General features: G+C 34.4%; 1 long non-coding RNA gene across 1 annotated transcript; it reads right to left on the bottom strand.

The window, feature by feature from the left end:
• Nucleotides 1-430: 430 nt before the first annotated feature.
• Nucleotides 431-13767, bottom strand: LOC148650562 (uncharacterized). The gene is made up of 2 exons (XR_015925844.1): nt 13716-13767; nt 431-725 (listed from the first exon to the last, which is right to left on the bottom strand). It is a non-coding gene; the product is annotated as an uncharacterized LOC148650562 (long non-coding RNA).
• Between the last annotated feature and the right edge of the window lie 3940 nt (nt 13768-17707).

Below are 17707 nucleotides of genomic sequence, written 5' to 3'. Positions count from 1 at the left end.
TATTTTATATAACTGTCATAATAGTCATAAAAGTCATACTAAACATGCATATTAAAAAGGACAGTTTCTTGTAAAATGTATAAATCTGTACTGAATAGCCTTTTTATTAATATGCAAATATTACATTTTATAAACATTATGATTTCTGTCTCCATAGATTGTTGTGTACATGACCACATTAGATGAGACTCTGAATGCAGTATTGTCTAGAAATGCTTCTACCTATTTACAGTGGGTGAATTGGAACCACTTCAATACAATGCTACAGGGTACAACAGAATTGTCTGTTGCAGGGACATGAACCCAAAACAAGTTAAGAGTTCTATGCTCTGGCCTAACTACTATACTAAATGCCAGCCCAAAGCATGGATACACAGTTCAACCAATGCACTTTATCAAAGACAAAAAAAATCTAGGAGGTTTAGGTGAGTAAGAGAGTATTGCATTTTATTTTAACTTCCATTGTGTGTTGTATGCCTAAGGGCACTTTCCATCACGAGGGTGACTGATAACCTGTTTTCAAAGCATATCTGCTTTCAGTGAGTTTTACCTTTTACATGGCTACCATAACTGATGTGAGATCTTTTTTAAATCCATGTCTTGTCTTCTGAAGATTCCAGGTAGCCAGATCTAAAATCAATGTTGTCTAGGAGATGGTTCTTTAAGATGGAAGTGTGTCAAAGGGAGAAGAGCTTTTAAAGGAAAATCTAGCCTGAAGGTAGATTCTGTAAGAAAGAGAAATCATTTTAGACAAATTACATTTTCAGATATCCTTCAGATTATACCAGATATAGCACAACTCACAAACACTCACACACTCACAGAGGGAGAGTCTTTTAATAAGCATGTTGGTTGACTGTATAGTCCTTATGTTTTACCACGTTAAAGCAAAATTAGAGAGCTAAATCTCCTGAAATCGTAATGAAAAAAGTAACATGATACCTTTTGACTTTGCCATGTGTGTAAGTACTGTATTTGACCTTTCCATTTCTATTTTTCAAACTTTATTTACAATGCTCCATGTTATACCTCAAATCTGAATGTGCTGTACAATAATCTAAAAATAATAAAACAAAAAATAAAAGGCAGACAACAATAAAACTGAAAAGACTATAATTAGTTGAAGCATTATTAATGATGTAATATTAAATTAACAGTCTATATTTATTCAATGTGGCTGACCTTTACTTGTAATTAAGTCAGTACAGATAGCACTGAATCGTAGCTAACGTACTGTAGGGAAACATTACTGGTTAGCTGTAGAAATGGGAGGGACCTTTGTCTGACTGGTGTGTTCTGTCACCTTTACAACTAAACATGGCTTCTGAAAAGTGAATAGTCCTGTGAATTACTTAGCTCCATTGTTGTGGGATTAGTCCAAAAATGTAAAGCACTCCAGAAAAATAACACCACGCGCCTGATAATGAAGCTTAAAAAAAAAATTCTGGAATCAAATCTATTATGGAAAATATTCAACAGACATTTTTAAGTAATGTGAAAACTGTTATTCTGGGAATGTTTTCTTTCTTTATTTTTTTTTTTAGACTGATTAATGTTTTATTTTTTACCCTATAATGTTCTGAGTGCAGAGATAATATAAAAAGAATACCTGAATGAAACTAATTCTAAGACTTCTATCTGTTTTCTTAATTTGGTCATGTAAAATTACATTAAATTAGAGGACATGACTAATTACATTAAATAAACAGACATAAAACTAGGAAGGAAAGAAATATTAACATTAATAATTTTGTAAAAAAAAATACTTGATAAAATAATGAAAGTAATAAAAGAAAATTAACTGAACACTTACTTCAAATACATTTACAGTAGGTGATATTAAAAAGCTTGTAAAACAATGTGATCAATTGTTTAAATATCTAGATTATATATAAATAAATACCTTGGGAAACTATGTTAAAATAACAATATATGTACAAGTGCAAAGAACCTATCCATCTGTTTTTAACTGCTTTATTCAATACAGGGTTGTGGGAAAGCTGGAGCCTATCCCAGCAAGCAATGGGCTCAAGGCAGGATACAACCTGGATGGGATGTCAGTCCATTGCAGGGCAGACGCACAGACATGAATGTACTCATACCAGGGGCAAATTTCCAAGAAACAATTTAAACAACCAGTATGTATTTGGACTGTGGGATAAAAATTGGAGCACCCAGAAGAAATCCACAAGAAAACCAGGTGAAAACAAACTCCTTGCAGATAACACCACAGGAAATGAACCCAGGACCCCTGTCCTGTGAGGCAGCAATGCTAACCATTTAATCACCACGCTGCCACCATGATGATAACCCCAAACACAAATTATAATGTGTTTTATTAAACATAATAATTTGATCTGTCTAAGAATATTTCACTTGATCTCACTCAGCTTGCACCTCTGTGCTATAGAATATGTCCCCTAATTTGCTCATTGTGCTATGAACAATAATGTTCACCAAGACAGCTTCATAACTCCAACCCTGCTGAACCACACACTGACTCCTACACTCCTTACAGTATCCAAGGATAAGTACCCGGTTGATCCAGACAGCTCACTAATCAACTCAAAGGAATGTCAGAGTGATGCTGTCAGAGATAGTAACCCTGTGTAAGTCAAGAGGAGAAAACAGCAGGAACTAAAGAGAGTCAAGTCCAATATCTGAATTAATCTGTTTCTGTGAAAAATACATTTCTGTTTTGTCTGTCCAACGTGTTGATATGAAGTTCACCTGCCTGAAGCAACTTCACACACATAAAATCTTATCCACCTTTAAAAAGAGTAGCTCCTGACAGCATTTTTTGTAGACAGGTCATGTGTACTATACCTGTTGAGGGAAAATGTTCAATACTCTGCCTAGGTACAGATGCAGCCATTCAAAGTGCGCGAGTGCGCGGCACAGACACGTACTGGAGGTAATTGCTGGACAGAGAGGTGAACATTATTACGCAGAAGACAAAGATAGCGATTTATGTTGAATTGTGCATTGTGCTGCTGTAATACAGTTTTAAATAATTAAAAGTCTAAACAGTATCATCTTTATTTATGGGTTTTAAATAAAGGGGATTTAAACGCGATTTAAATCAATATAAATGTTTATATTGTAATGCATAGGTGACTATTCATTGTTATTAAAATTACTTAAATTCGATCATGTTGTGATATTTAGAAATATAAATTTGTTTGGTGCGAGTGAAGTTCATCTCTGACCCAGGAAAACGTTTTATTTTTTCAAATAAATGTTTGTTAAAAAAAAGTCATGGCTCCAGCTGGATTCGAACACCCAATGTGTGATGTGGGAGTCAGGAACCTAACCCACAGCGCCACCAGCAAGGTCGTATGAAGAGTGTTGAAAAAGCCCTACAAACATTATCAACAGACATCGTACAGCGTGTACTATTCTTGTGTTGCGGTACATGAATATAACTATATCGTTATTAATTTCTTTAGATACGCGATTCCATATTATATTCTCTTTTAATCAAATTCTAAAAGTATGCTTGTTGACTCTGGTGTCACGTTAGTTAAAGACTTCAATGCTTAAAATGTTTTGGGAGAAATGGAATACTGGTGTGTATGTTTTCTTTAAAGTACCGAGACCAGCCATATACTGTATGTTTATGTTCCAAAATTAATATCGTTTATGGCCTTCACACGTGTTACAGTATGCTGCTATTCTTTTTATGCTCAGCTACTAAGATTTCCCTTCAGTGGTAAAATTCCATATAAATATTCAATACTTAAACGGGCACAGTAAAGACTTTAAATATACATATACATACTGTATACAGTACAGTTTGCATACAGTAATATGTTTATGTTCCTAAATCAATCTCTTTCATGAGCATGTGAAAGGCATGGTGAATCGGAGATTCTGAAAAATTACTGTACTTTGCATGATTGGAAACAAATGCGTGATTGTGAAATGCTGTGGTGTTACTTTTACAAAGACGGTCAATGAAAAAAAGAATGTGGACCAGGGCAATACTTTGAGTTTACAGCTTGTCCAAGGTCATTCATTATTAATACTATTAGTAATTTCTTTGTTAAAGACTTTGATGGCGACAGCTCAAACATGAGAGGTTGAGCTTTATTAGCTCCACCTTGCGGAAATTCCGGATACTATTATTTTACTTGCGGTACCACGTGGTGTTATGAGGTACTATACGAGAATTTACAGTAACTCGCGGTAGGCTGCGTCAAGCGCACCGCAAAATAATGCGGTATCGCCCGCTTGGTTTGAATGGCTGCATCTGTATTGGGCTTAGCTGTGAAAAAATTGCCAAGGTTATAATTTATGAATAGCTGTCAGTGCTTTTGAACTATGCAACATGTCACAAAGGAAAGATGGAGATAGATTTAGTTCTTTATCACATAAATTAGTTTATCATAACAGAATTATTTCACAGAACACTCAAAATGCAGCATGAACAAATTAACAAAGACAAATCTATCTTAGCAGTATGTTCTCATTTCTGTATACCATTTCCCCACTAAGCCATCAATGTATTATTAATAAAGACATCAGTGTTATAATTGATATCAACTATTCAATAAAGTGTGAAGCATCATAGAATATTATGTTTAAATATGTATTTTAATGTCAGAAAAAATCATGTTAAAATGTATTAATCTTTCATAAATTAAATTTCTCAGGAATTAATTTAAGATTTGTTTTTTTTTTCCCTTAACACACAGCTAACAGCAAACACAGTTTAATCAGTGGCCACCCACTTTAGCATACCAGTTTCCTCTTTTAATGTCATATTAAACTTCATTAAATTCTGCATGGTGGCTTTTAACCAGATAATGGTGTTTGAAACATTTGCATTTGCAAAGACATTTTGTAATTATAACCAAACATGCTTAACATTTTAATACATGTACTGAAATTCAGATGAAGTGCTGATGTTTTTCTTTATCTGATCACACTCTCTTTAATTAGGATTTTCTGCCTGCATAAATGAGGTGCGACTGTATGTTCAACAGAAGCCTCAGTTTTGATTTCAGATCTGACAAATGTCAGCTCTCTTACACTGGCATTCAAGAGTTATAAAAATCCCTCGCTCAGCTCAAGCATAAAAGTCAACAGAGGTCTGATTAAGACCTTGGTAACATACAGTCTATTCTTAAGATTTCTTTCTTCAAGACAAACAGAGATGAGCAATTAGCAATGGTGTATTCTGTGTGCTGGATGAGTTCTATTATCCAGACATTCTAAACCCAAGACTGAGTCATGTCACCAGCCAACTGTGACTGGGATTCCCCAACTAGAAGTGCACAATAAGCAGAGTTCCACCAGCATTATTGATCTCTTGGAGTTCTGGCAAACAGTGTGTCTCATAACTTTTAAGGAACCTGCAGGTTTGTGGTGACATCAGTGAGGGACATACAGATGCACCCATTCAAAATGCACAGTACAAACCCGTACCACACGCAACTATGCACGAGCCACCGTGCCGGACCGTGGTACATGATTGGCTGGCAAAAATGACCGAAAGGGGCCCTAAAGGTTCATTGGTCGGTAGTGAAAAGATTTAATCATTTAATCTCTTTACTGTGCACATTTTAATCCGCTTCTATTGAATATTTATATGGAATTTTACAACTAAAGGGTAATTTTAGTAGCTGAGCAAAAAAAAAGAGGAGCATTATGCATCTGAATGTCATAAACGATATTAATTTAGGAACATAAACATATGATGTAAACTATACTGTATATGGCTGGTCTTGGTAGTTTAAAGAAAAAATACACACCAGTATTCCATTTCTCCCTAAAAATTTTAAGCATCAGAGTCTTACATGTGGTTATTTCGGAAACGTTTTTAAGTGCTCCTTCTGACCATATTACTGTACGTTTATATACTTTTTGAAAAATGATCATTTTTAACCCTTTCTGTGAATTAATGTGAAAGCATGTGAAAGGCATGGAGAATCAGAGATTCTCAAGATTTACTTTGTATGATTGGAAACGAATACATGATCGGATCAACGAAATGCTGTGGTGTTACTTTTTGTCAATGAAAAAATAGTCTTTTCATTTACAAAGACGGTTACAAAGAATGTGGACCAGGGTAATACTTTGAGTTTACAGCTTGTCAAGGGTCATTCATTATTAATACTATTAGTAATTTCTTTGGTAAAGACTTTGATGAATAAAATATTTCTGCATAATTAAAATATTCATGATAAAGGTGGTAGGTTGTGTACTTTTGTCCAACTAAGCAATCTTGCTTTCATAAAATCTACCAACAATGTATAATGATTAACATGCTCTAATACACAGTTTAAATTTAAAAGTCTAAAGAGTATACAACTTAAATTCTTAATTGAATAAAGATTGTCCCTCAGCAGTGATCGGGACTCAAAACCGAGTGTTTTCTGGTGACAACTCAAATACTGTACATGAGACATTAAGCTTTATTAGCTCCTCCTGGCAGTTTTACAAGGTGATTCCGGATACTATTAACATAATTTAATTTGCATATGGTAAACCGCATTATGATGCGTTTTGATGCAACACACCCACCGCGTTGTACCGCAGCGTACCCCGCTCATTTTGAATGGCTGCATCTGTATTGCTCTGTTAATCAGTGATAACCCTCTTGTGGTGTACTGTGGAGCTTGTAGTATGTCAAAAGGATGAATTCCTCAGTGGGAGAATAGGTTGGAGGAGCAGGTCCATATCATTTTGTCTAGTCAACCTTATCTGGCTCTCACATAAGAGTGTGTCAATATATTTTCCATTTTTGAACACTTATTTTCACTTATTTTTTAGGTTTGTGTTAGGTTAATTTAATCAAGTACGTTTTCTCTCTATTTTTCCAAATTTAATACTGTGGGATGTGTTATGAATTCTGCATTTGATAACAGTCCACTTTAAACTTTGAGAAAGATTTTTCAAGGCTTGACATCTACATGTATGCAGTACATGCACATACAGTAGTTTTCATATTAATAGCACCTTTTTGTGTAGAAAATATGTTGCAGTACTTAATAACACATGGAAACATTTGCCTGGATAATTCACAGTAATTCATAGACGTTACATTATGGCAGTTCTGCTGAAAGTAAAAAATAAACACATGCAAGTTTATTGCAAATCAGAACTTTATATATACTGTAGGTTCCAGCTTTCAAAAATCAAGTGGCTTTAAAGTAGTTGTACTTATTCTTTCCTATCACACCATACTGTAAATGCTCCTTTGTGAATGACATTTGCTTAATATATTATGGCATTTAGATTTCATAGTGCATCTGACTGTCTAGTTAGAATTCATTTTTAGGCCACTGGGAGTGATTGTGTCTTGTTAAATGGTGTTTTATTTATCTTAAGATTATGATGCTTTTTGAAATATTTAAATTTTAAAATTGCTAGCATAGGCACTTGACATCAATTGTAAAAATTATCAAATAAAAGTATGCCAAGGAATTAATCTACATTAACATGGTGCTGTGTGACAGTCTGGTCACATCCAATAAATTAAGTGTAGTTAGGTATGACATCTAAAAAGCTTTAGACATTTTAAAACTAAAAACTTTTAAAACAGTCTAGATGCACCAGCAGTATTTGCAAATATGAATTTCTGTGTGAACAATGATGGAGTTATTATTTGTTATGTAAACTCTTGTACATAGTGTGAGAAGTTGTTCAGAAGAGTCTCTAAAGTGCTGAAAACATGTAAAATCAAAATTAGTGTAAATTAGAGCAAAACCACTACCCAATTGCTAATCAGAGAGTGAGGTTTTGTTGACAGCATAGACAACACCTTCAGCCTGTTCTCATTTATGATACTCACAAAGACTAAAAGGAACTACTTTTACTGATTTCCATTTGTGTAACAAAGTTATTTGTTGTCATATGGCTCTACCAGCATATCACAAATTAAATCTAATATGTCGAGAATTTCTTTCATGTGACCTTGCCTCCGATGATTGAGGACGATGTTGTCGACTTCTTTGTCAACACAGACAATAACTCCAATACAACCTTTATCCACGTCCATGATCAACAATCCTCACAAAAACTGAATCTCAGATGAAGATTAAGGAAATTACAGTACACAGAAAAGACCTCAAGAGTCGATGATACGAATGTTGGATATGTTCCAAATCCAAGATGCAGAATTAGAACAGCAATCAAAGCAAAATAATCCCGTCGCTGGCAACATGGTGTGACATCCTACAAATGGCGACTACAAATTAAAGAAAAGTTGATGCAGAGTGTCGATCTTTCCAAGAGAAATGGACAAATGATTATTTTTTTGTTGAAGTCAAAGGCAAACCTGTGTGCCTAGTTTGTAGCGATGTGTTAGCAGTAATGAAAAAAGCCAATCAGGAGCTTCAGTAGCCCCACCAAAGAGAAGCAGTTCCAGCCATCACATTAGGGGTGAGTTAATTAAATGTTCGACCAAATATAGCAGGCTAATTTTTTAATTGATAATTGTGTATGGCCTGCGAATGATGTTATAAATATCCAAATGGCCCTTGGCAGAAAAAAGGTTCCCCACCCCTGGCGTACATGAAAAGAAACATATTCACCTTCACCTGTCAATATTTTGTGGTTAAATCTTTCATTAAAACACATGAACAAAATGCCGGTTTGGAATAATGGAATCATGTTCAGGTGTGAGTTCTTTTATCCTTATTGCACACCATCCTCTGTCTTTTAAAAATAGCCACAGAGTCCAGAGAAAGAAATACAGAAGAGGTACATTACAGGATAGTGAGTAATGAAATTATAACTTATGCTGAGTTCTGCAAAAAAAAAAGAATCATGCAGAGTACACGTTGCAAAAAACGAGAAAGACTCCATCTTGTATCCGCAGCACTACAGCTATTTCAGTAGCTAAGTTTGGTTACAAACTCAGTTGTTACAAAAAAGCTTTCCGTTTTATTCATTTTTGGTCTGTCTACTCTGCAAAATAATATTGCCCTGACTCTTTTTGCAGATTACAGTAAGGAAGGGAAAACAAATATATGTCCCTTGATAAGAACTGTTGACAGCCACATGACATTGTGGAATGCTCAGCATTTTGCAATAATATAAAAGCCTTTTCAGGATTATTGCAGCATTCACCTAATATCATTCATGGCCTTTCACTGCTATGGTGTAAAGATTTTATGTTGTGCTTTTTACATTTTGTAGGCAGAAACACTTGGCAAACAGTTGATTTCTGAATAGCTTATGATTAGGCCTATAAACTTTGCATATGTACACATCATTAATTAAATGCAAAGGAAGAGCTGGCAGTCTTGTGACCCTGTTGCTTTCTCCAGCTGGTAAGACCTCATTCTCCTCAGTGGGATAATAAATAGAGCTGTACAGCACAGTGGACAGCACTCATTTTTTAAAAGTGGTAGGACCCATATCATTAGGACTTAAAGATGTAAGAATGTCATTTGGAATCTCACCTATATATTTTTTAATTATGTTTATGCTAATAATAATGTTGAGAATATAAATACAGCAACTTTATCACTGTTTAATGGAAAGCAAGGTCAGGCTTGTGTACAGTTCCTCTGAGCTAAATATAATGTAAACAAACAGAGCCTGAATTCAGATGGCATTTTTGTCATTTTTCAGTGTAGTGCTGTGGTGGAAATCTCAAATGTAAGGTGAATGAGTGAGTGTTTTTTTTTTCCTTTTCAGTAAATGGTTAAGAAAACACAGAGTAAGTGGAATACAGGTGCATGGAAATCTATTAATTTGTGATAGCCATGGGGAAATTTCGAAGGAGTGCTATGCACCCAAATATTTAGAACTACTTATATTAATTGTTCATAGTTTACCTGTGCAGTGGCAGAACTTTAATGCAAAGAGTTTTAATGCAAATAATATCAGGGTGCTCTGTGGGTTTTTTGCTTGTCTGTTTACTGTCTCCCTGATAATAATTTTCTGACATCAAGCTTTTCTATATACACTGTATGCTTCTGAGATGTCTGCCACCATATTATACATTTTATTAAGTAGTAGTAAAGATTTGTTTGTAAAAACATTAGCAGGAAAAAACTGAAGTCAGTTCTTGCACATATTGCAGTGCTCTGCTTCATGTGGTCATACTGTATGAATAAACTAGCAACAGAAACATGAATTGTACAAACAGCAGCTGCTGGTATCAAAGTGTGTAGGAGTTGCTGTGACTTTTTTTTTCATTTAATTGGTTCAAAAATATAATTAAAATAAAAAAAAACATGTTCACCCATATGAAAAAAGAGGGGCTTAAAAGGACAGATCGTCCTAAAGCAGATTGCTCTTCACCATAATTTATACCATCCTTAGTCTCCTCTGCCAAGAATGCATGATTCATTATATCTAAATTTCATACAAATCTTGACATACAAATGCAATATCATTGAGCACACCACACTGTAGTGAAATTGATCTAACTGATGGTTAAAATACACATTTTAAAACTGAAATATTATACAGATTACTAACAGCCTGTTTGCTGTAAATTTGTCAATAGCTTCTAAATGACATCACTTTGCTATGCACTTAAGTGATTAAAAGGCTGTTCAGCCATCCCATTGTGTAGTACATACAGTATAAGACAAACTTACTTAAATGAAATTGGGTAATTTTGATAATGCAATAGATACATCATCTATGGCCCTTTAAACAAGTTGAAATCGCAATTAAGTTCTAATTAAAAATAATATATAACAATTTGATAATCTGTCAGTTTGAGTATTTCTCAAATTCTGCTTTGAATTCTGCTCTTTAGTAATAAATATAAATATTTTAAAGTGAGTGCTGATTTAGTAATTTCATGCTTCTTTTATGCTAAACGTGTATTTAATCTGCATTGTTTGCTCAAAAAAGACTCTGAAATTATCACTTTGGATGTTGAGGATCCCCTGCAGTTTTGAAAGAACAACAAATAAGAGAAAACACTTCACTTGCACACTAGTATACCAAATTGTTTCAATTAACTTTGGAAGAAACACTTGAGAAAATATTGTTCAGTGGTGTTAATTAATTGGAACTTGTAAAAAAGCAAAAAGTAGTTAATCATATTATAAAACTAGATGTGCATATATATCGTATATCTACATATATATATAACATTTACATTACTGCACACGGAAGTAGTCATTTGAAGGAGTAATAATGTAGTGTAAGTATTGAGAATACAATGGTTTATGACATGATATGTCTAGTGTGGATTATCATTTTTTAATGGTGCATCCAGACATCAAGATTAGTGACATTCTCCTGTTACACTGACAGAAATTCAGTGAACAGTGGCAAAATAATTAAATTCTGTGATGAAAGACTTTCAGTCACACTCAGTCAAAGCATCCACTCCAATTATTTAGCAGACCTTTACAGTACATTCTCTCTTTTAACCATGGTTGATCATTTTCTTGTAAACTTTGTTGAAGTGGGAACTTAAACTAAGCTTCCTTAAATATCCTCTTAGTACTGTAACAACCGCGGGGTTCATAAGGAATGGAGCAGACATAGGACTTGAAAAAAGAGGTTAAACAACACATTTATTAAGCAGAACTGGGGAAAGGTACACACACAGGGAAAGGGGCTACAGTGCTGCACCTACTGTACACCAACACAGACACAAAGGGAAGAGCCCGCCTCACAGCCCCCGCCCCCTTATATACAGTCCGGTGCCCCCAAGTCCCGCCCCTCAGGCACTGTTCCCAGCCTGCCTTGCATGCGCATGGCCAAAGGGGACGGAGCAGCCATTAAAGTGCCCCACCTGGGTGCTACAGTACTATACATAAACCCCTAACGGGAACTACTATTTTATAGTATTTTGGCCAGGAATCTTTGTTAAGGTTAAGATGACCTTTTAATATCTGTCAATTTTTAAACTGTTGTATATACAGAGTACCATTAAGCGAAGTCAGGGCAAATCTCAGCAGCACTGGGATAGGAGATCTCTGGGGAAAAAAACATGATGTTTTACAGTGTAGGTTGATCAGTTGGTGGCGATCTTTCCTCTGGACTATAATTCTCCAAGAAAATGTTCCAGCAAAATGAATGGGTTCTATTGGAAGTGCCATAGTTTGGATGAGACATTCCCCTTAAGTTGTGATTATTTGTTATCATACAATATCCTATGGCACTGCTTGTAAGAGTAGGAAGTTAGTCTCTGTATCCTGACCATTTCACATTTGACTTGCATAAACTGACTTCCCTAAACTTCCCCTTTAGGGCGGAGTGGTGGCTCTTTGGCTAAGGATCTGTGCCTGTGGCTGGAAGTTTGCTGATTCAAATCCCGCAGCTGGCAGAGGAATCCTACTTTGTTGGGCTCCTGAGCAAGGCCCTTAATCCCAGCTGCTCCAGGGGTGCCGTACAATAGCTGACCTTGTGCTCTGACCCAAAGCTTCTCTCCCTGTCTGTGTGTCTCATGGAGAGCAAGCTGGGGTATGTGAAAAGACAATTCCTAATGCAAGAAATTGTAAAAGGTTAGTAAAGTGATGTTGTTATTATTAGTATTAATTCAAGTAGGAAAAACACTTCTCTCTTCTCCATCTGATCTGTTGTACAGTATATAATGGTGCTACCGGAGATCACAGCTACTGAATATTAATCAGGTGGGTGGATAAAGTGGGTCTCCACATACTGTATATGTGAAACATTTGGGGTTTCTTTGGCAGGAAACGTTTCATCCAAATGCAATGAAGTTTAATTATTATTTTCTATTTGCTTGAAAACCTACAATGTAAAATTCTATGGTGGTTTATGGACTGTAACCCAGCATACTGTACATAAATCATGGCTATAAATGATCTTCACATGGAACAGATCTGATTGAAGGGGAGATGAATAATGTAGATTAATTCAAAAAACACATTTGTCTCTTTCATTTAACACTTGAACACACTGCAAAATCCAAATATTATTAATCCAGTGCTAATGAGGCTCTGAAATGTGCTACTTCAGGGAGCCCTCCACTATAGATTTTAAAATCTGATTAAAAACACTAGCTAAAACAAACATCCACTGAAAAAAGCAGCATTTTTCAAATTAATTTAAAGGGTCAACAAAAAATGTTAGGTTAATATAATGAGAGGCATTAAATTACAGCAAATTGAGTATTGGCACCAGTGGCATTTGTTGCTTTTTAATGCCTCTCAAAATACTGTTCATCAACATTTTCTCTGTAAAATATCTATTTTATCTATTTGCAAGTCCTGCAATCCAAGATATCCCATTTACTGAAGAGAATGTAGATGTATGTTTAAAAGGCAAAGAGAAACATAATGAGTATAGGGGGAAAATAATGAGTATTTTAAAATATAACTACATTTACATCTTCCATATATAGTTTTAACGATATGTTTCAGACACTGGATAGTGTCAAATGAAATCTAAAAAGGCAGACAAAGGTACAACTTTTCACAAAGTGAGGTGACATGTATGATAATTACACTGGCACACGATTAGCTAAAAGGGTAATTTTTAAACTAATTGCTTTGTTGCAGAAAAAGGAAGTTCACATCTGCTGAAAAAGAAATAAAATACCTTGTCACATTTATAGCATTAATTTTAAAATTATTCTAGAATTATATTGAAAATACTATGTACTTGCGCTACATTTCCTATAAACATCTCACATATAATTTGTAATCACTCCAGTATAATCTGTGATCACTGAAAATTATGCCGCCCTCAGGTCCATCTATGACTGGAGATATTCCCTGAAGCACAGGCACAAGGCAGGACTGACAACATAGTATTACTCTTACCCAAGGCAGAATGGCAGTCCTATACAGGGCCATCTTCCATAGATCCACACCTGGAAATTAACATTTATTATTACTAAAATTGTAACTAATCCTAATCCCAATCTCAGATGAATTGCATAGCATTATGAAGAACATTATCTGAATATTTGTACTATAAATCACATACACACATTCAGCCACAGAACATAATTTGCTTATATGCATCTCTGCATCAAGTCCATGCATAATTCCAAAACTATAAAAATATATATATATTAATTTGCAACAAATTAGAAACAAAATTCCATGAAGATTTGGAATTTAAAGTAAAAAATGCAGCCATCAATTGTATTCAGTGTAAGTACAGACCTCTAGCAATCGTTTTATTTGCAGACTAAATTCATTTTGTAATTCCTGCATTTGAAAAAGAAACAGATGATTGCTGTACAGTACAAGACGGTGTACTGTATATGTAATAAGACTGTTGTATTTATAAAGTAAATAGGTATATATACACTTATTTTCAGTACATACAGTAGCTGGAAAGAATAAAGTGAGGCAATCTAGAAACAATTTAAAGTTGGCATGACTTGTCCCTGGGAAAAAAATATTTGCTTATGTAACAGAGCAATAGTGACTTTGTTGCTGCACTGACAGACATTAATGATAAACATTCTATTTTCTCACCCACTGATCCATAAAGTCAGTGGTTTCCTGATAGACTTCATTAACATTTTAGACTGACTTCCCTTCTTGCTTTCCAAATCTAAATGTATCAAAATAAGGATAAAAAAAAAAGAAAAATAAAGACCTAGTGACACATTTAGTGCCAGAATTACAACTTTAAAACTAATTACTTTGGGAAGTAAGATAATGCTTCCCAGAATTCCTTTATTTTAATACTTGCCTTGCCTACTAAGGCACCACCAACCTAACAGCAAACATTCACAGTAAAAAGGTTTCTTTTTATTTTAGAAATTCTTTGTAAATGGAATCATGCTATATGCCAGTATAATGTTTATAATAATGTTATATGCTAAGATATTGAGTGAAAAGTGGCTTTTTATTCAATAAGAGATGTTATTTATACCAGTTTAGAATGCATAGCCTTGTTTATTCAGCTTTGCTCAGCAGTCCTCACCCTCAAACTGTGCAAGATGACATTTATACATTAAATAAGAGGCATTCTCCATGCAACATATTAATTTATACGTGATTAAACAAGATGTAGTAGGGTCTAGTAAAAGTATTTTCATAAAGTTGAAAAATACAGTGACAAAAAAAATCAGTTAACTGGTTATATGGCAAAAAAAGTTTTAAATTAACTCCAGTCCTGAAGGGCAGCATTCCAATTGCTTTTATAGGTCACTGTAGCACCTTAAAGGCACTTAAAGAAATTATTAATTCGATACAGTGGCCCTCCAGGCATGGAGTTGGACACCCCTAAACTAGGATATAACAAAAGTGTTTTTTGACAAGTAACCCAGGTATAAAATGCAAAGAAACAGAACAGAGTGCTGTGAGTCAAAAAGTATAAAGAGAAACCACCAGATACTTTCTGCATTCTGTAGTGTGGCAAGATGTGAGATAACTTTGATATAATATCAGTTTTGAAGAGGCAAATCTAAAATGTCTGCATAGCATCTAAGAAACATGATGGATATGCTATCATAGTATCAGGAGAAGTCTGGCACTGATGCAAGAGGAAGAAAACCACTGTATGCTGAAGAATACAATTGTCAATGACAAAGATGAAAACTATAACAGCATTAAAGCTGAACAGATTCACCAGAGCCTCAGAAAATAAATACGTTAATAATCATAAACAGAAATAAAAAACACAATGTCCAAAAAATGTAAAATAAGTTTTTTACAGGTTTTGCTGATGTTAGTGTATTCAGGTTATAACCTAAAAGCTAAATTTGTTTTTTTAAAGTGGAATACAAACTTCAAACAATTGTTATCTTACACACATACAGTACTTAAGTACATGTGCAAGCAAACTCTAACCGTACTCAGTCCAACTTCAGTCCAAAAGTGTTCATTATTCATGACGCTGGCATAAAATACTGTAATAAAGTTTGGCATGTACAAAAGGTGTTATGTATTGTAATGTCCTGTAGATATGTTTTATAATGTTCTGCTTAGCAGTACAACAGTATAAGCCATACTCATCTGTTCAAATTTTCCAAACAACTCTGGCAATGATTTACTCAAATTCATTTGTAATCATAACACCATTTTTCCTATTGAGCTGTTGACTAATTTGGTGCTGAAATTTGTGCATGGAGTCTATGCAGTGTCTGGGTATTCATTTTTAAAGTGTTTTCCCTTGTTTTTACTGCTCTACATTAAGAATTAATTGAATTTTGTGAAGTCACCCATGATTCTTAATTAGGACACAAAAATCTGTTAATTATGTAATGGTCTTAACACAAGGGTTTTTGTACTGTGACTAAAAATGAGGCTAAGATGTCCTTTAAATCTTCCTACTTTTATCATTTTGCAGCCTGTGATAACAAAGAACTGCTTCCTTTCAGAACCTGATTTATCTGGTTAGGTTCAATAATAAATGCTAGCACTCACTATAAATTGCTTCTTTTCATTATGTCTTCCTTGTCCAGGTTAAAAGAGTACAGACTAATCTGGAAAATTTACAGTCTGCATAGAACAGTTTTTTCAGTTCGTATAGCTGTGTAATTATGGAGGGACAGAAAAAAGCAGAAGAGAGACAATGGTTGGAAATGTATTATTACTTTTTAAATCAATAAAAAATAACAATTTAACATAAGTATACTATTAAAAAAGCAGACTACAGTTGTAAACTAAATGCTAAAATAGTTTATTTCTCTACATATACAGTAATAAAGATTACGCGTTTTTAGGGTTTCATGTTTATTTTTTAAAACAGTAATAATGATTCAGAAACATATTTTCTTTAAACTGAAAACTATAACCACATTGAATTAAGAAACTGCTTAGAGCTTTTGGGTTTTTCTGTATTTTCTTCAACATTGTTAAAAATGAACAATGTTCAGTTAATTTACAGCTAACTACACTTTACAGAGTTTCCTTAATGATGCTCTTCAAGGTTTTGAGTTCAGTTTCACAATGTATCAGTAATGCATTATGCAGCGATGCAAACCAGCACATTTCTTCCTTTTGCTGTGATCTTGAACAGCTTTAGAGCAAAGAGTGCAAAGCCAGTCACTTTTCTTAAATACTGAATATAAATGATAATAAACCACACACTAAAGAAAACAGAGCATCAGCCGATAGATTCGCAGAACAGCCGCTTCCTGTAAACATGCAAACAATTAATTTAAGTTCCGTGATAGAGTTACAGGAAACATTTCCTGATGTGCAAGCTCATATGCAGTAGTTATTAGAGGCTGACTTCATGTTCACCTGCTGCTGACCTAAATGTCTCTAAACATTACAAGCAGTCTGTCATTGTGCTTATGCCAATTACACCTTTTCAGCTGTATGGTCTTCAGCAAAAGGTCATTGCCTCTCTGTCACTGAGAGGAGCACTAGGGCACTGAAATGCTTGTTATGCTTAGTATTCATTGCAGCTCTGACATATCGGATGACAAATAATTGGAAGACATGCCACAAGATAACAGATGGGACATTCATAATAAGGTTTTATTTGTGGGGTTAGTTTAAGGCATATCACCCATTTTGTCCCCTTATTAAAAATCCTGATTCAGAAAATATAGATCAACGGACATCCTTATTTTAATTTTTCATTCAAGGAAATCATGTTCCACAAAACTATAAATCAAATACATATCCACTGCACTTCTATGAGATCATACTATCTTACAAATATCAAGATAAATGTATTGCTTGAATCAATAAATTAGAACAGGATGAGTCATTCTTGCCTGTACAAATATTACAGCTTTTGTCAAAAACTATAGAATTATAACGTGTTACCTAAGAACATAAGAAAGGTTACAAATGAGAGACCATTCACCCCATCTAGACAATTTAGTAGTTACAGTATT

The sequence above is a fragment of the Lepisosteus platostomus genome, chromosome 13, assembly GCF_059453375.1.
Source record: "Lepisosteus platostomus isolate fLepPlt1 chromosome 13, fLepPlt1.hap1, whole genome shotgun sequence".
NCBI lineage: Eukaryota > Metazoa > Chordata > Actinopteri > Semionotiformes > Lepisosteidae > Lepisosteus > Lepisosteus platostomus.
This window is presented reverse-complemented; position numbering and strand designations above follow the sequence as displayed.